Source organism: Xenopus tropicalis, chromosome 2 (assembly GCF_000004195.4).
Source record: "Xenopus tropicalis strain Nigerian chromosome 2, UCB_Xtro_10.0, whole genome shotgun sequence".
Lineage (NCBI taxonomy): Eukaryota > Metazoa > Chordata > Amphibia > Anura > Pipidae > Xenopus > Xenopus tropicalis.
Window position 1 is genome coordinate 31,786,923 of NC_030678.2, and position 20,533 is coordinate 31,807,455.

General features: G+C 41.4%; 1 protein-coding gene across 4 annotated transcripts in view; it reads right to left on the bottom strand.

The window, feature by feature from the left end:
* The window catches only part of abr (ABR, RhoGEF and GTPase activating protein), a 215,730-nt gene that overhangs the window by 106,416 nt on the left and 88,781 nt on the right, over positions 1–20,533 (bottom strand). The gene's annotated exons all lie outside the window — the stretch shown is intronic.

Here is a 20,533-nt window from a genome sequence, read left to right on the forward strand (position 1 = left end):
AAGTTATTTATAAACTGCTAGTGCTGCGCTCGCCTCCAAATCTGCGAAAACCCGACACAAGAGAGCGTGAGACCAGAGGAGGTGGTTCCGCATTCTCATTCTCGCCCTGCTGCTCCACAGCAAACAGATACAATTCTACATATTGTTTAGGGGAATAAATGCCACAGACACACAGTTTGTTATAATAAATACACATGCACGGGGCTACTGGAGGTTTTAGCCCAAAAGGGGCAAATTTATGAAGCCTGCACACCAATTTTCTACACTAGATCTACCCCTCACTGCTAAGCCAGATGGTGCGCCCAATACATTGGGCAAAGCCCACCCTTTAAAGGCAGAAGAGGAGGTAGTCACGAAGAGGCTATTTATAGATGGGCACCGTGCCCACTGAGATCATAGCCATATCTAAGAATACAGGAGAAAAAACGGAAACATGCTGTTTTAACTTCAGACACAAAGGCTGGCCCTTACAGAAAGGCACTACTGCCCCCTAAATCAACTGCTGGGATTTGCCTACACCCTTCCATCTCAACCATGTTATACTGACTTATTATACAGAAATGCAACTTGCAAACATACTGCCATTATGAAACCAAATACAACATTGGAGTTAGCCATTGTTTCTTTTTTTATTTTTTTTATTTTTTTTAACAAAAGCAGCACAATAAATGGGTGTAACAAATTGAATGCATAGGAAACTCTTTATATATGTGTTGCCACGTTGCTTGTATCAGATCTGTCATAAGCTAAAGCAGTGCTGTGAAAGTTTCAACACACTGTGGACCAAATACCCAATAAAGTTATTGTTCGGAGGCTGTATTAGATTAACGTAATAAGCCTATAGATCCACAGGGCAGTCCAGGTCCATAAAACCCATTTAGAGGGCTGCACAGATGAACAAGAAACAATAGCATTGTATATTTATGACCACTAAGATGTCTACTGAGAAAACTTCAGCCAAGGCAAGCAATATGGAAGATCCCACTCTTATTTATAACAGCAAAGGAATGCTGGTTAGACCAGTGCAATTGGATCATTGAAGCCTGGGTATAGCCAGCTTAACATTATTTAACAATAGGGCACCTTTAAAGGGGTGGTTCACCTTTAAGTTAACTTTAAGGCAGTCAAAAAACTATTGCCCTTTGAGGTGACAATTTTATTGTTATGGTTACACCTATTATTACTTTCTGTTCAAACCCATTGCTATTCATATCCCAGTTTCTCTTTCAAACTACTTGCCTGGTTTCTAGGGTACTTTGGAGCCTAGCAAGCCATATAGCTACTAAAATTTCAAACTGGAGAGTTGCTGAAAATAATGCAAAAACCACAAATAATAATAAATGAAGCCAGTTGCAAATTGTTTCAGAATAGCACACTCCACAACAATTTTAAAGTTAATTTAAAGGTGAACAACTCCTTTAAGTGCAGAGTTTATTCAGTCTGTTAATTAAAACTTTATTACCTAACCAAACTGGTCCCCAGACACAGGTCTCATTAACGATTTACCAGTTTATCCAGAACAGGAAATTCTAAAGAACTTACTTGTAATGACACTGTTCCAAAGTTTATAGATTGGTTAAGGAAGTCTCTGCTTAAATAACCCAATCATCATTACTGAAGAGGAGACCAGTTAGGGAGAGACTACCCAATTGTTCTCTCCTTGATTCTCCCAGAAGGTCAGTTAGGGTTAGATGTTGGGTGAACACGTATTTGCGGGTTTAGATAGTCTTGGCGCTTTGGTTGAGGGGCTGATAACAAGTACAAATATATATGGGCAGAGAAGCCCAAAAGGGTCAGCCTAGGCAGCAGGAAATACTGGAAAATGAAAAAGGGAAAAGTATATTTCAGCACTCTTTGTTATCATTTCTATCCTGCATAGGGGCCTTCTACTGACTTGTGCCACACATACACTCAAGCTTTTCTACAGGCACGGCTAATCCATCAATCACACGACTGCTTTCATTACGTCGTAGTTAACTGCCTGTGTTCTTTATTTTACTTGGAAAGAACAAAATAGTTATTGCTACTATTAGGTATTTCTTAGTAATGGTTTTTTATTATTAGCTATGTAATAGTGATAACTTTTATGTGAAATTTTACCACTTGGCATTGCATGGGGGTGCTTTATGGAACTTTATATAGTAGAATATTAGCTTCTCAAAAGGGGTATATGCAAGTAAACTAATGGGGCTCATTTATAAACACTGGGCAAAGTTGGACCAAATCAGCAGATCTTATTTGCCACCTTAACGCATAGCAACCAATCAATGATCAGCTTTTTTTTTGTTCAGTCAGCTTTTCTGTGAAAAACACACTGCACTCCTATATCTAATCACTATATTTTGTTACATATATTAGTTTCAGTCAGTGGTGCTCATTTATCAACACTGGGCAAATGTTCCCATAGGCAGTAACCCATAGCAACCAATCAGTGGTAGCTTTTTTTCAGCCAGCTGCAGGCAGGCAGCTGCAAGAATTTGATTGGTTAGCCAAAGTTCCACCAGCACAGCCATACCTCCTCCAGTGGTAAACTCGGTGCACAGCCTAGAGCAGCGGTTGGCGACCCCCCCTTTCACAGGGGTCACCCAAAACCATTGGAAAACAAATATTTGCGATGGTCTTAGGAACAGAGAAACCGCTCCTCTATCCATAATTTTATGGTTGGGGGTCACCACAACATGAGGAACTGTATTAAAGGGTCGCGGCATTAGGAAGGTTGAGAACCACTGGCCTAGAGGGTCAGCAATCTCACAGGAACCAAGAAAAATGATTGGCACAACAAGTGTAATGCAAGTGAGGCTCAGCCCTTGCGTGTTTATTCACAGTGTAGCAACGTTTCAGAGATGTACCCCTTCGTCAGGCATCTGCAGATTGTAGAAAAACACTAAACAGATATCTTGAACAGGATTACATATAATAGTATGAGGAACTGTTGGCAAAAGAGGTGCCAAACACAAAGTTCAACAGATTGCCGTAGAGAACAAAATACATGAAATAATGTACTATTAGAAGCTACAGGAGCAAAGGACTTCTAATATGCTCATATTTTACAACAGATGGCACATTTTTATAACAGTTTCAGTAAATCATGTGACACAACAGACATCACTATGCAGTGATTATAACTGATCAGATCTCTAAGCACTATTTATGGGGATATAACTTACAGATACTATTGTGTATTATGGTTGAATGCTATCCATTTTAGTCAATTAATATGGATTGGTTCAATGAAAAAAAGTGAGAGGGGGTGTGATCCAATTCACTTTCTTATCAGTTTAATATCCAGCTACATGGATAGATGTTAGCACATGGAATATTTTGGTTTGGACCGATTGACTAGAAAGCATTGGTACCGTGGTACCACATGCATTGACAGTCTAGCACATATATGTCAAACACAAGGCCCGGGGGCCAAATCCGGCCCACCTGGCTGTTTTATGTGGCCCTTGGTGAGTGTGTGTGACCATCCAGCCTGATCAATTTCCATTTTCCTCACATAGTAACTAAGACTAAGGGGTATATTTCTCATGCTGTGTAAAAAGTGGAGTGAAGCATTACCAGTAATGTTGCCCAAGGCATCCAATCAGTAATCAGATTTCAACAGTAGCAAAGCATCTATTGGCTGCTATGAGCAACATCACCGGTAATGTCTTACTTCACTTTTTACACATTGTGTTAAATATACCCCTTAGTATTACTAATTAATAAAAAATGTGGCCCTCGACTTAGCCTGTGTTTTAGATTTCAGCCCCCTTATGTGATTGAGTTTGACACCCCTGGTCTAGCAGTATAGTCAAAATCAGCCAAACTGCCCAACAGTATAGTCACTCTATCTGCCATAGAAAAGGTGCATTCCAAATAAAGATTTCACTCTTCAGAACATGTTAAACAAATCCAGAATCTAGTTCAGCGATGCCCTCTAGTGGCTAAAAGAATGGACACACAATATTAATGTCTCTATACCAATAGCTTTCTAGTTACCTTGCGTTTTACCAAGCATGCGATTCACAAAGCAAGTCTTAAGTTGGCCATACATACAAAACCCACTTGTTTGGTGACCTAAGGTGGGCAATATCGCGCTAATTCAAACGTTTAGCCCTAGGGCCAATTCAAACGATGGGCAATGGAGCCGTCGGATCAAGGACAGCATCAATGAGCCGATGTGGTCCCTAAACCAACAAGAAAATCAAAATAATTGTGTTCACACTGTCAGGTGATAACAGGTGATTCCAACTGTGCAAAGTGCTAGTTACACAGCGTTTTATATTATTTTATAATGAGCAGGGATCTTACAATAATTGAACAAACAAGGGTTTACAGATGTTTGCACATGTGATGTGGTTTAGTCACATTATCCTTTGCCTGGGGGTACACTGTGTGTGCCCAAATCCACCACGGCTGCTTCCCATGAATGGGAAACTTATGTGGCTGCTCTAAACATTTCTCTGCCAGACATAACTATAAAGTGAGGGCCACAGTCCTGAAAATTAAAAAAACAAAAAACCCTTACATATATGATTTTCAGAATTTATTTCTATTTCCATTTTTTTTTTTTTTTTTTTTTTAAATCCCATTATTTCCTACAGATTTTAATCTGTGGAAAAGTTAAAAATTACAAAAAAAATAAAATTTCCATGATGCACTGCAAAACTTTTATATTGCTTTCAGTTCGTTTATAGGAGAAAGGAGCTCCGGACTGGTCCCTATTAGCAGAAATGCCCACCAGCCCAGGGTACATGCAGGTGAGAGATCCTCTTCCTTCTCCTTTTGCTGCGATCCTGGGGCCCACACATGTGCAGTAGAGCCAAAAGGCTGACTTTTTTGCTAAATTGCGGTTTTTACTCTACTGCGCATGCGCAGCCGTTGCAAGGAAAGAGGACGGAAGAGGATCCACCTACATGTACCCAGGGCCGGTGCGTTTTCTTTACCAGCCCAGTGCATCAGGCAGGTGAAAACAATTACAGGGGGTGCCATCCAGTGATTTAACCTTTTCCTTTCCTTTAAGCCAGTGGTTCCTAAACTGTGGGGCTTTTGGCAGTGAAAAGGGGGCTCCCTGTGAAGGCCCATTAGAGTGAACATGGGGAGAATGACCAATTGGTCACCCAGATACACCAGAGAGCTCAGCTTGATAGTCAGTTAGGGGGAGAATTGGAGTGAAACTTTTCTATCCTAAAAATTCTTAGAGCTATAGCTGAATGACTGCTAACACCCATATATCAATGCCTGTTTCATGAGCTAGAGGGGGGCCTGGCCAGTGAGGTACTATGGATCTGTCTCAAAGAGGCACTCAGGGCTACAAACGGGAGAAGCCCTTAAATTCAAGCTTTATTGCGGTAGTGCAACATTTCGGGGCAAAATAACCCCTTTTACCCCTTTTATATGCTTGATAAAGGGGTTATTTTGCCCCGAAACGTTGCACTACCGCAATAAAGCTTGAATTTAAGAGCTTGTCCCGTTTGTAGCCCTGAGTGCCATTGCATTACTTGACAATTCTGGACTTTGGGAGGATGCCGATCCCTCTAGCAGTGAGCACCGGGCGTTCAATTCATCGTGGAGAGTTAAGGTTGTGCGAGGAAGGTCTCTGTTGTTGGCTCTGTCTCAAAGAGGGGCATGGCGCAAACAGGCCCCCTTCCCACACCTAGCTTGTTTGCTACCTGCTTGCTCTTATTTACTACCTTCCGTGCAAGTCCAAGGCAGGAGAAGGGCTACAGAAGGCGAAAGTAGCCCACAGCTGGCCCCCCTCCACTCCAGGCCCCCTGTCCCCCCGACCGTGGGGCTTGCTGTACAAGTCATTTCGGCTCTGGGGCTAGCCAAGAGTTAGACCTTTAAGAGGGGTTTGAACTGAAAACATTTGACAAATACTGCTTTAAGCAACGAAGAAAGAAATATATACATAGACAGTACATTGCTTAGCCTTGCGCTCCATCCCACACCAGCCCACTCCACTTACGGAAAAATCTATTGCCGTCTCTTATGGTTGCTCCCTATTAGAGGCATTAGGTATAAATGCCAGGCAGTGTTGCCTTATAGCACAGACACAATAGCACAAACGTTCCCATGCACACACACATATAACTCAGGGGGGCAGAGGGACGAGGGACGTGAGCCTGGGAGCAGACTTACTAACATAATAGTAATACAGCACAGCAGTAGGAGCAATGAAGCAAAGGCAGAGAGCAGAGATAGAAACTGTAGTAGGTGCCCAAGGTGCAGGGGAAAAGTAACATACATAGTAGGTAAATGTATATGCATGTTATATGGAATCTTAATACCCCAAATGTTCCTTTTGCTTTATACATGCCGGCTTCTGGGAATTCACCCCCCCCCCCCCCCCCCCCCCGAAACTACTGAACTGCAGTAATTACTCAAAGGGCAGACTACTGCTGTACTTGTTGCTATAGTAACGCTATGACAATATACTGATTGCATTTGGAATGTGATTAGATTCCTTAGTTTTATTACAAATCAGCCTTAGCAACAAGGCATTAGAACAGAACCGTCCCCTTCTTGTAAGGCACCATGTTTTCTTTTCTGAGAAGAACTTTTCTTTCAAACCACCTTGCCCAATGCACATCACATTATGGCCAATGCACTGCAGGTCACTGATTGGGCCACATACCCAAACCAACCTGTGTATCTTTACTTGTGGGAACTTTGCTTCTCTCCGTAAACAAACAGAAATATATCAACAGGCCACTGGTGCCATTTGGGTGAGCCCCTGGGACACATTCAGCACCCCTCAGTGGTATCACAGCACCCCATGGGCCAGCTACAGGCAGTGAACACAAGAGAAAATGCACACACCGTACATAATTCACAACTGACAGAAAAATCCTCATCATTCATTGTCCATTGATTCCTGGCAGGAAAAATACATATTGAATAAGTAATTTCTCATACAATACTAATCAATAGCATTTCATTAACTGAAGAGCTGGCCTTTGCTGGCCTGTACCTTCAGCTAACGGCACCCACATTTGTAAAGAATATAACATGTAAATATTATAAAGGTAGAAGAAACTGTAACACAGAATGGCCATAGCCACTGGTGCCCAGGACATGCCCTGCTTCACCATAGGCTATAGGTCAATCCCATAACTGAAGGAAAGGATGGTATAGATGGGATTACCTTCTGCTAAATATTAGCACCCACTGCTACTTACCCTTTTGCCCAGGGGACCCAAGGCAGTTTCAAGACTCACAAATTGGGTTGGAATCCATTATACAGGTATGGGACACATTATCCAGAAACCCATTATTAAGTCCCATAGACACCATTGTAATCAGATAATTCAAATTTTTTTTAAAAATTTCCTTTTTCACTATAATAATAAAAAGCCAACTGTCCCCATGAATCCATATTGGTCACAAAACAATATATTTGGTTTATTTAATGTTGAAATGATTTTCAGTACACATAGGAGCAGATTTATTAAAATGTGAGATTAGAGTTTACAACAAAAAAATTCACCCACTTTCAATTCATTCCTATGGGATTTTTAGAAGCGTATTTATCAATGGGTAAAAGTTAGCATTCACCATTTGATAAATACACTTTTAAAAATCCCATGGGAATGGGTGTATTTTTCTATGGCAAGCTCTAAGGTCACATTTTGATAAATAATGGCCCTTAATGTATGGAGATCCAAATTATGTAAAGATCATTATTCTGGAAAACCCCAGGTCCAAGCATTCTGGATAACAGGTGCGATAGCTGTACTTTTCATTCTAAGGCATAGCACTCATATTTGAGGCCCTTAACAATCAAACCTCTTCCTTTATCTTAAATTTCTTCTTGTTATTTCTCATCACTTCATCCTAATCCCGACTGCAAGTCTTCTCTCGAGTCTCTGGAACTACCCAACCACCAGCTATCAGACTCTCCCCATCGCTCTATGCACTCCCCCCCACTTGTTCAAAGAAGCCTATTTAATGTACCCTCAACATTCCATATAGAATCATTTACATAGTAACATAGTAAGTTGGGTTGAAAAAAGACATATGTCCATCAAGTTCAACCATAATGCCTATATATAACCTGCCTAACTACTAGTTGATCCAGAGGAAGGCAAAAACCCATCTGAAGCCTCTCTAATTTGCCGCAGAGGGGAAAAAATTCCTTCCTGACTCAAAGATGGCAATGGGACCAGTCCCTGGATCAACTTGTATTAAAAGCTATCTCCCATAACCCTGTATTCCCTCACTTGCTAAGAATCCATCCAGCCCCTTCTTAAAGCTATATAATGTATCAGCCAGCACGACTGATTCGGGGAGGGAATTCCAGAACTTCACAGCTCTCACTGTAAAAAATCCTTTCCGAATATTTAAATGGAACCTCCCTTCTTCTAAACGAAGTGGGTGCCCTCGTGTCCATTGGATGGACCTACTGGTAAATAAAACATTAGAGAGGTTATTATATGATCCCTTTATATATTTATACATAGATATCATGTCACCTCTTAAGCGCCTCTTCTCCAGTGTAAACAGACCCAACTTGGCCAGTCTTTCTTCATAACTGAGACTTTCCATACCCTTTACCAGCTTAGTTGCCCTTCTCTGGACCCTCTCTAACTCAGTAATGTCCCGTTTGAGCACTGGAGACCAAAACTGAACAGCATATTCTAGATGGGGCCTTACCAGTGCTCTGTAAAGGGGAAGAATAACCCCCTCCTCCCGTGAATCTATACCCCTTTTAATACAGCTCAAAACCTTGTTTGCCCTTGCAGCTGCTGCCTGGCATTGCTTGCTACAGCCAAGTTTATTATCTACAAGGACTCCAAGGTCCTTCTCCATTATGGATTTGCCTAGTGCAGTCCCATTAAGGGTATACGGGGCTTGCATATTTTTACATCCCAGGTGCATGACCTTACATTTATCCACATTAAATCTCATCTGCCACTTAGCTGCCCAGATTGCCAGTTGGTCAAGATCCTGCTGCAGGAATGTCACATCCTGGATAGAATTGACTGGTCTGCAGAGTTTTGTGTCATCTGCAAACACTGATACATTACTCATAATACCCTCCCCTAAGTCATTTATGAACAAGTTAAACAAAAGTGGACCCAGTACAGAACCCTGAGGGACCCCACGGAGGACCTTACTCCAAGTAGAGAATGTTTCTTAAAAGCTTTCCTTTTTTTCCCTATTAACTTCTTTACCTCAGAGTTAAGCCACATAGGGTGATTCTTAACACTTCTACTTTTTCTTATTAATGGAATGAATTCAGAACAGTAATGATTTAATATCATTTTAAATGACAACCATTTCTGCTCTGTGTTTTTATCAGAAAACATAATGCCCCAATCTATGCCCTGAAGCGCTGCCCTTAAGGAGCTAAAATTTGCCTTCCTAAAATTCAGTGTCTTTGTTGCCCCGTGTAAATTTGTTTCCAGGCTTTGTGAGTTATATACGGGTATTACGTTATATACGGGTATTAGGGCTATGGCACACGGAGTGGATCTCTGCTCCGCTTACCCACACATAGATGGAAGCTGTACCCAAAGTTCTGTGTGCCCTAGCCTTATGTTCACACCTCTGTTGGCAGTAAGAGTTCAGATGGGAATATTGCATAGCATCAAAATAAATTCAGGTGTCCAGTGAAGCACAAATGAATATATATGTGTGTGTATATATATAATATATATATATATATATATAAATGCCGCTGCTGCAAAGCTGTATTGCTAAAGGAAATGCGTCAAACTGGGTGTCCTTGGACCTCCCAGAGAACCTGTAACCCATGGCCCACTCTCACAGCAATTAGATGGGCACTAGGATGGGCTGTTGGGATTCTTTCTAGTCTTTTAGATTTACCTCTTGTATCGGATATTGTTCATTGTATATTACTGTACACATATATGTTAATAGGCTGGAGCCCACTAGAACCTGGACCTATGAGCATATCCGCTGGAGACAATACACTGAAATATGCATTTTGCCAACTACCAGCTCCAGTACGTTCTGATGATTAGGAAACATAAGTACTGAAATAGTGATGCTAGTTTTCGTCCAAAAAATAGAAAGTTATCGGTGAAATAATCTGAGCCGCCACAAGGTGGCATCAGGGAACAAGTCTGGAGTTTCTGGTGCACACAACATAAAAACACGGAGAAGATTTTTATGCATGTTAAAGTCAAGTTAGTATAACCAAATACATGGAATTAAATTCAGTGCCTCCTTTAGCCTTATAGATCATATCAGTTGTTATTTCTACATAATGTGGTGCCACCAGAGCTTTAGCTCGTTTCTAATAACATCTGATCATGTCTTCTGTGGGCTGCAAAGTACCATACATTTTACATTTGCCCTGAACTCCCACAATGCCAGGTCCCTATCAGTTGTACAGTTACACTCCCTCTATGCACTCAAATCCCTAAAGCACTACATTAGGGATCATGCATTCTTATTAATATGACATCTGCATTTTAAACACACACCCATAAGGCTCACTCGTACCATTGTGACATGTGATCCCCCAGTGTATATATATGTCATTTCTGACATATCAACATGCGCAACAACAAAGCCTTGCAATGCTATTATAGTCTATTGTTGCTCACTTCCACTGGCACCCCTTGCCCTAGAAGTTCTGCCACTGAACCTGAAGTGCATAATATTTGTGGTTATTTCGGTCTAGAAGATATATTCTCAATGTTTCCCCTACTCCAAACTCAGGTTGTTATCCCTAAAATTAGGATAAAGGACACTCTATTCATTCCCTGCCTGGTAACTCTTTGTTGGCAGGAAGAGGGAAATCATTTCATATCCTAATTGTTGGCTCTGTAGGTGAATGTATAACTGGCAAAGTCATTTTGATGCAGATTTAGTTTCTACATATGTCTCCATAGACAGAAAGTATAAAATTTTCCTGCAGGAGCAAAATACATCATGGCTCAGATGTGGATCCTGGCTCAAAGTTCAGCATTTATCTCATGATGCTACACATGGACCCTGTGTCTCTGTATAAGCCATTCTGATCACAAACTCCGCTGGGTGACAACACACAGTTAGGCCTGTATCGCAGCCAAAGCCCATTCTGGACAGAAATCATTAAACAATTTCCTAAATGCCTTTAAACATGTTGCGGATCAGCGCACCGTAATGCTGCAGCAGACTGTAAATAACACTCAGCACTGACATCTTATCCTCTGAGACAATCAATGGATGACCCAGTGCCAATACCTCTTTGCAATGTATCTTGGGCACAATGGATTGAGCAATCCCTTCTCCACCGGGTTTGTCCTGATGTTCACACTCCACTGATGTGCTGCAAAATAAGCTTCCAATTATAGGCCAGGAGGCTCTGCAGAGCTAAACTGTGCGCTCTGGGGAAAAGGAGAGGTCTCCTGCTTGCTTTTTTGCCCAGCAGATGGTAGAGGATCCTGCAGGACACAACCGGTACTTATTTATATGGTTATTAGGTAATTTTGGAACACAACATGCCACAAATGAACACCAGCTATTGTGACAACAACAAAAAAAATTAAATCACAAGGGTCATTTAAATGCAAAGAGTATCTTTATAAGTGGACACACTATAACATCAAACAATGAAGGGTGCCCCCGCCCAAGATTCGCCCCTCTGGGATCATACAATTCACAGCGCACACAAACAAACCATGGGCACACATACAGGTCAGGTCACATCGGCCAATTAATGCACAGTTCTGTCTTTTGCACTTGTTCCTGTTACAGTTAGAGCTGAATAATTTCCTGTCAGGTGATCTCTGAGGGAGCACACAGCCCATAACAAAATGGCAGCACAAGGGAAGTGATGTCAATTTTTACTAACATATATTCCAGTTTGGCAAGATTTTTTAACAGACCACTTAATATGATATAAACTTTCTGTTGGTTAAGTATTCATACTGGGGGTATAGTTTTCCTGTAACCCTCTCGGCAATGGGGTCTATAGGACAGTCACATTATATTTAGAGGTGTTTTCAGGTACCTTTACCCACAGTTAAGCTGCCCCAGCCAATACAGAATCCAAGAATAAAATCCTATGGCAGTGCCAAGGGAACACTGATAGAAACAAACATCCCTGCCAATACTACAAACCCAAAGGGAAACAACATGAGCAAAAACATAAGTTGAATTTTGATTTTAGTTTGATTTTAACCCAGGGAATCTTTACTTACCAGCTAACTTTCTGCACATGGTAACAAGAAACTACTATCACAAATGTCATAAGGCCTGGGCTAGGGTTGCCACCTCTCCTTCCCGGGAACTCCAGGCAGGGAGATGGGGTGTGACATCACTAGGCGGGTCAGTGACATCACAGCTTTATGGGCACTGGTCTTTAGGTGCTGATTTACTTATAGGTAAATAAAGTTTACAGAAAAAAACCCTGCCCATCACTAGATACTTGCAGCTAAGTTTTGTGATGGAGTTGAGGAGGAGGTACTTTGTTCTTGTGCAATCGTTGCATGCACTGTTACCCGAGGGAAGGGAGTGGGCTGGCTAAAGTCCCATGCCAAAGGCAGCACCAAACCTAAATACAGCCCAGGTCTGAGCCATGAAAGGCCACTCATCTGCCATGAACAGCAGTGCAATGATGTAGAATTTGTGTAAAGCACTGGAGATTAGCTTCTATTAGGTGCTATATAAATAATACAGGTAAGGGATACCAGCTGTCAATCATATATTGCCTGCCCCGCCTCTATGTCCTCCCTGCTCATCATCCGAATTGTGTTGCCAGTGCATGGGCATCAGGTCTGGCACATAAACAAGATTTGGGGGTGATACAAAACATATAACAGTGTCCACAAAATGGTGCCTGCCTGCCTGCCTGCTTGCTTTGATTGTGAATTCCAAGACTAAAGGTAACGAAATTTAATTTATATAGTGTAAGTGAAGTTTATTTTACTTGACAAATGCCTCTTAGGGTGACAGGACCCCTTCAACTATATCTTAGTTGGGATCAAGTACAAGGTATTGTTTAATTATACACTATAGTACAGGTATAGGACTTGTTATCCAGAATGCTCGGGACCAAGGGTATTCCGGATAAGGGGTCTTTACGTAATTTGGATCTCCATATCTTAAGTCTACTAAAAAATCATTAAAACATTAATTAAACCCAATGGGATTGTTTTGCATCCAATAAGGATTAATTATATCTTAGTTGGGATCAAGTACAAGGTACTGTTTTATTATTACAGAGAAAAAGTAAATCACTTTTAAAATCCTGAATTATTTGATGAAAATGGAGTCTATGGGAGATGGACCTTCCTGTAATTAAGAGCTTTCTGGATAACAGGTTTACAGATAACAGATCCCATACCTGCAATAATAACTGGCAGAGGAAGAAAACCTTAAGTATGACACCACATTAGCCAAAATATCAGGATAGAAATGGAAATTATCTGATGGTCTGATTCATTGGTATAGACGTTTTTTGTGGGTGGTCTTTGATAAATATGTCCATAAAAATAAAAGATGCAATCACAGCATTGAAGAGAAAATACACATATGAAAGTAGAGCTAGGCGGTATGACCAAAAATTTATATCACGGTATTTTTCAAAATTATATCGGTATCACGGTATTTGACGGTATATAAATAAAAAATAAATAATATTGGTGGCCCCCCCCAACAACAACCCCAACAACCCCAGCCCCCCCCCCCAACAACCCCAGCCCCCCCCCCCCCAACAACACCAACCCCAGCCCCCCCAACCCCAGCCACAACCCCCCCAACCCCAGCCACAACCCCCCCAGCCAGCCCCCCAACCCCAGCCACCCCAACCCCAGCCCCCCCCAACCCCAGCCACAACCCCCCCAGCCAGCCCCCCCCAACCCCAGCCACCCCAACCCCCCCAGCCACAACCCCCCCAGCCACCCCAACCACAACCCCCCCAACAACAACCCCAACAACCCCAGCCCCCCCCAACCCCAGCCACAACCCCCCCAGCCAGCCCCCCCAACCCCAGCCACAACCCCCCAGCCAGCCCCCCCAACCCCAGCCACAACCCCCCCAGCCAGCCCCCCCAACCCCAGCCACCCCAACCCCAGCCACAACCCCAACCCCCCCAGCCACAACCCCCCAGCAGAACTTACCCAACTTGTGGTTCCTCCAGCTCCAGCGATGCGTCCTAGCGACGTCACATGCGCGCCGACGTCACATGCACGCCGACGTCACATGCGCGCCGACATCACATGCGCACGGGCGCAACCCGGATGTGATTGGAGAAAAACAGCAGGAGGCGCGCATACCGGTATAGCGGTATGTTTAAAACTCATACCGTTTTTTTTTTTTTTTTAAAAATGATATACCGGTTAAACCGGTATACCGCCCAGCACTATATGAAAGCGTGGGATAATTGCACAGCGAGTTGCGGATATTATGTGGCACTTAGCTGGTAAATTAATGTTCCCCAATTTAATGTATCCCCACAGGCGTCCACTAAACAATTAACCACTTGTCTCAGGACTGATTTAGTTAAATCTGCCACTAACGTTCAGGGCTGAAACGGAAGATAAGGAGGTAGAAACAATAATTTCTACCTCCTTCTGCCCTGACAGCAGGCCTTCTATGGCACCCGATCAAAATCTTTTAACCAGGCCGATCGGCGAGTCAACCAATATCAGCAGCCTCCTGCGATATCGGTCAACTTGGCGACTTGCCATACACGCACCGAATATCGTACGAAACGAGTTTTCATACAATATTATCGGTGCGTGTATGGCCAGCTTTAGTGCATGTGCAATGGCCAACAGTAAATGATCAATAAAGAATTATATTTATATGGTAAATATTTTATACCCTAACAGAAGGCCTGTATCTCGCTGTTTATTCCTGTCAAGAGATTATTTTCCAGTTGTCCAGCCGAAACCACGGATATTTGGAATGGAGCAACAGACAGCAATTCTTTTGTAAATGCCAGCATTTTGGAACCCTGTGGTTGAGCAACACAGTACTGCACCCCCTTAAAAATCAGACAAAGTGTAAAACTCTCATAGGACACTTCAGTAAAACAAACAGTGCATGCCTTTCCTAATAAGCGGCTTACTGCTGTATGCATTTCCTTGAGGGTGAAGACACACAGAGCTACTAATAGCAGCTACAGTCTATGGGAGATGGCCTTCCCATAATTAAGAGCTTTATTGATAAAGGGTTTCCGGATAATGGATTCCATACCTGTAGAAGCCTACAAATAGGGTTCTGCCCCTCTTGACCCCCACTCAGAATAAAAGAACAAATATTCAGCAAACAGATTAGCTTGTGATACTAGTCAATCATCTGTATAGGAAAATTGCGTGTGTGTGTGTGTGTGTGTGTGTGTGTGTGTGTGTGTGTGTGTGTGTGTGTGTGTGTGTGTGTGTGTGTGTGTGTGTGTGTGTGTGTGTGTGTGTGTGTGTGTGTGTGTGTGTGTGTGTGTGTGTGTGTGTGTGTGTGTGTGTGTGTGTGTGTGTGTGTGTGTGTGTGTGTGTGTGTGTGTGTATATATATTATATAAAAAGCCTGTTTTGTTCTTCTCCAGGTGTTATTGAATGAAGATGCCAAGGCACAGGCTTGTGGTCACATAAAGCCAGAGCTGCAGTATTCTCTTCTCTCCGCAGAGTGCTGCAGTTCTCTAAATCAGCATTTAGTCACAGCCTTGTCTGAGCACAAGCCAAGCGTCTCAGCTTTAAAGAGGCACTAAAACAGAAACAGAAGCAGCAGCAGTAGGAAAAAGGATTCAGCCTCCTTGTTATGTTATTCCTTTCTCACTTCTAGAATTAAAAAATGCAAAGCTTCATAGGTGGTGCTTCATAAGCTCTGCTTGGGCAGTGGCAAGGCAATTGGCTGCTCCTTGGAGCAACAAACATTTCACGCTGATTAATCAGATTAAGTAGCCCAAATGTGCAGGCCTATTATATGGATACGTTCTTCTTGGCTCTGCTCAGATGAAGTGTGTGGTGGCACGCTTACATTACAATTACGATCTATCCTTTAACCACTGGTCCCAGTAAAGATTTATTTATTTTTATTATCAACATTTATTTATAAAGCGCCAACATATTCCGCAGCGCTGTACAATAAGTGGGTTTCATACATTGGACATACAGAGTAACATATAAAGCAATCAATAACCGATACAAGAGGTGAAGACGGCACTGCCCAAAAGAGCTTACAATCTATAAGGAGAAAGGGTTGAGACACAAGGTGTGGGAATGGGCATGACCAGAGTTGTGAGAGGTGTGGCACAGAGTATTGCTAAACTAGATTAGGGTAAGCTTCTCTAAATAAATGTGTTTTTTGAGATCTCTTGAAGGCAGAAAGATCACTTGTTCCCTCCATTAACGTTCAAAGCTGAATTGTCAGACATGGAAATAGAAACTGTAGGAATTCTACCTCTATCTGACGATTCAGCCCTAGACACTCATCACCTTTGCTCAGGCGTCTTTAACAGCAATCGATAAAAAAATTCTGTAACACTCGATAGATGAGGCGACCGATATAGCAAAAGCCTTGAATATCGGTCATCTCGCCAATCCACCACACATGCACTGAATATTGAACAAAACCTTGTTTCATACAATAATATCGGCGTGTGTATGGCCACCTTAAGGAGTGGCTGGCTTTTTAGGATTTCTATAAACTATGCACTATAAGCAAAAGCTGTGGCAATTGGTTCTTCATCCATGAGTTCACGGACAAACAGTGAATACAGACAAAAATCAGCACCTCCAAATCTCAGCACTAATTTCTCATTAGGGATTCTGGGGGTCTTTATCAATAGAGGGACAGAAATTATCTGACTATCGGAAGGGAGCAGGTTCCAGTCAGACATTTGGGACAATTATAACTTCAGGCTATGTAAGAAACAATGAACAAAACAGCAGGTCTCACACTGGACCACAACAGAGATGATATTGGTTAAATTGGCCGTCAGGTCCACCCTCTCATCAATCAAGTGGCTCTGTAAACTTACTCAAATGGCCAGAAGTTCTTATAGCAATGGGGTATGTGCCTCTTATGAACAGCTATATTTAAGCTCATAATGGGTTATATAGTATACTGTAAGAGGCATGGTCAGGATTGTTGTTTTGTTGTAGGAGCCGTATTAGCTTCTTTTGCCGTCACATTTGTGTTCACAATTTGCTAATATGTAGTGTTTTTCACTGGACAAACTTTTGCACATGCAAAATAAAATGTAACTGCACCTTCCCATTTGCAAATGTTGTTTTAACACACTGATTCCTTCAGTTGTATAATTTTCACTTGAAAAGTTAAATAAATATGTAATTGGTCAAGTGATGGCCAAACTTGCATTCAACTGTACAGTATGTTGCGTATTTTACAGCATTGTATTGTACTGCCCAATGGAATCTGTTGGTGCTTTTTAAATGCTTAATAATAATACAAATAGTAATACAAAATAATAAAAACAAGTGTATGTTGCAACAAGCTTGAAACCTATGTTATTAGTTATTTCCTGATATTTTCAATGTGGTTGGGTAGGACTGAGCTTTTTTTTTTTTTTATAAAGCACTGCATTACAACTCTATATACAGTCATATGAAAAAGTTTGGGAACCCCTCTCAGCCTGCATAATAATTTACTCCACTTTCAGCAAAAAAAAATAAAAGTGGTATATCTTTCATTTCCCAGGAACATCCGAGTACTGGGGTGTTTTCTGAACAAAGACTTTTACTGAAGCAGTATTTTAGTTGTGTGAAATGAAATCAAATTGTGAGAATGCTTACAGACAACCCAAAGATCACCTCCAAAGACCTGCAAGAACATCTTGCTGCAGATGGTGTATCTGTGCATCGTTCTACAATTCAGTGCAATTTGCACAAAGAACATCTGTATGGCAGGGGGATGAGAAAGAGCCCCTTTCTGCATTCACGCCACAGAGTCGCTTGTTGTATGCAAAAGCTCATTTAGACAAGCCACAGTCATTTTGGAACATAGTGCTTTGTACTGATGAGACAAAATGGCGGTAGAAGAACACTGCATTCCAAGAAAAACACCTGCTACCTAATGTCAAATTTGGTGGAGGTTCCATCATGCTGTGGGGCTGTGTGACTAGTTCAGGGCCTGGGGCCCTTGATAAAGTCGAGGGTCAGATTAATTCAACCCAATATCCAACACATCAGTCATAAAGTTGAAGTTACGCAGGGTTTGGATATTCCAACAAGACAATGACCCTAAACAGAGTTGGAAATCTACAAAGGCATTTATGCAGAGGGAGAAGTACAATATTATGGAATGGCCGTCACAGTCCCACAATGTGAATATCATCAAAAATCTATGGGATGGTTTAAAGCAGGCTGTCCATGCTCGGCAGCCATCAAATTTAACTGAACTGGAGAGATATGGTATGGACGAATGGTCCACGATATCGCCATCCAGAATCCAGACACTCATCAAAGGCTATAGGCTTTTACATTTGCAAAAGGAGGCTCAAGTACTGATGTAATATCTCTCTTGGGGTGCCCAAACTTATGCACCAATTTTGTTACCACTAATTTAGTTATGATGCATATTGCATATTTTCTGTTAATCCAATAAACTTTATGTCACTGCTGAAATACTACTGTTTCCATAATGCATGTTATATATTAAAAGGAAGTTGCTACTTGATAATGATAAACACTATTTGATAATAACCATAAAGAATTACTTGCACCACTATTGCTATTCAGAGGGCTGGATCTAAATTATCAACAAAAAGTAGGCCAAAATAAAATTATGTTGGAGAACCCTTTTATAGATTGTTCTCATAAAATACAACCAACACTAAATTGAGCCAATTACAAATAGTCGGCTTATTCAGCATTTCTATCTGAATGGTACTCTTAAATGTTTTGCAGAGAATTTGTTAACATTATTTCAGTTGTCTAAGCTTGCAATCCTCTTCTACTCTTAGCAGTTTTCCCTCTTGTGACAAAAGAAAGGGAGCATCTGGCCATAATGCCAAGGGAATTACCAACACTCTGGATAAACATGTAAGTGCTAACTCCCAGCACCCTTAGGGACATGCTAGAATGTACACATTGCAGGAGCTGATTGGCTGTGTGTAATTGTGCCGTTAGCAAAATATACAGAAGATACTATAGTGGGAGCTACAGAGCCTAAAAATCATCCGATTCATGCTTACACAAACAAATCCCTTCCACTAGAAGAGTTTGGGTAACAGGCCACTATTACATGCTTTCAATATCAAGTGGGCTTCCCTTCCCCATAACAGCATTTGCACTACAGAAAAACTCACCCACTTTCTATTCATTCCTATAGGATTTAGAAAAGTGTATTTATCAATGGGTGAAACGAAGGATTCACCATTTTATAATTATTAAAAAATCCCATAGGAATGTATAAAAAGTAGGTGAGTTTTTCTGTAGTAAGTGCTAATCTCACACTTTGATAAATCTGCCCCTGTATCTCAATCTGACAAACAGATACTGCCCTCAATAGCAATTACATCTACAGAACTTTAAAATCAGATAATTTTGTAATTAAATGTATTTTAGAAAGTAGCTTTTAATGTTTTTTTTATTATGCAAAATGTTATATCTTTATACCTATATGTCCCTATCCTTACTAACAGTGTGTGTGTTTTACACATTGATCAATAGATAGATAGATGATTAGAGATAGATTGGTTGATAGATGATTAGAGATTGATTAATAGATAGATAGATAGATAGATAGATAGATAGATAGCTGATTAAAGATAGATAGATAGATAGATAGATAGATAGATGATAGATAAATAGATGGATAGCTGATTAAAGATAGATAGATAGATAGATCTGGCCTGCACCAGCTGTCTCCCCCACCCCAGTAGCAGTGAAGGCTTTACATTTAATAGAAAGCATGTTTGGGAGCTACATTATCATTATTAGTGTAGTGACATTTTCTTGTTCATTACTGTGGCCAACATCAATCAAATGCTATTAAATGCTGCGTGATTCCTTGGTTTGGCTTTTTGCCACTATCTGTTTAAAAAATTCCAAAGGTTGCGTCTTACTAATATGATCACAGGCATAATGCCACTATCTTCACAACATATTCAATTCAGATTTGAGAGATACTGTCATTTAGCAACCCATCTACATATCCTATTTTATTCCATTTAGAGATTTAAAGGGATACTGTCCACAACCTTTATAGTTCTGCCTTATCCTCAGAGAGGCAATGTTTTCTACTTCAGATCAAATTTCAGAGTTCCATATACGTCCAAATTTGCCTCTTAAACAGGAACAGTACCACCAATACCAGACAATACCGAGAATAGCCTCTGATAAAACACACGTAGAGACAATTATCAGTTAATGATCAGCATTGTCTATTTTAGTAGCTACGACAGGAAAGAGGAAACTTCTGCTATTTCAGGGAAATCGCGGCGCCACGTATGCCATCCCACTGGCGATTTACATTTTATACGCCGGTGGGATGGCATTTTGGGGAGATTAGTCGCCCGCGAACAGGGAGATTTGTCGTGGGCAACTAATCTCCCCGTGTTCCAGAGCCCTAAGGCAGTGACACACGTGGAAATTAGTCGCTTGCGATAAATCTTCGCTATTGCGGATGAC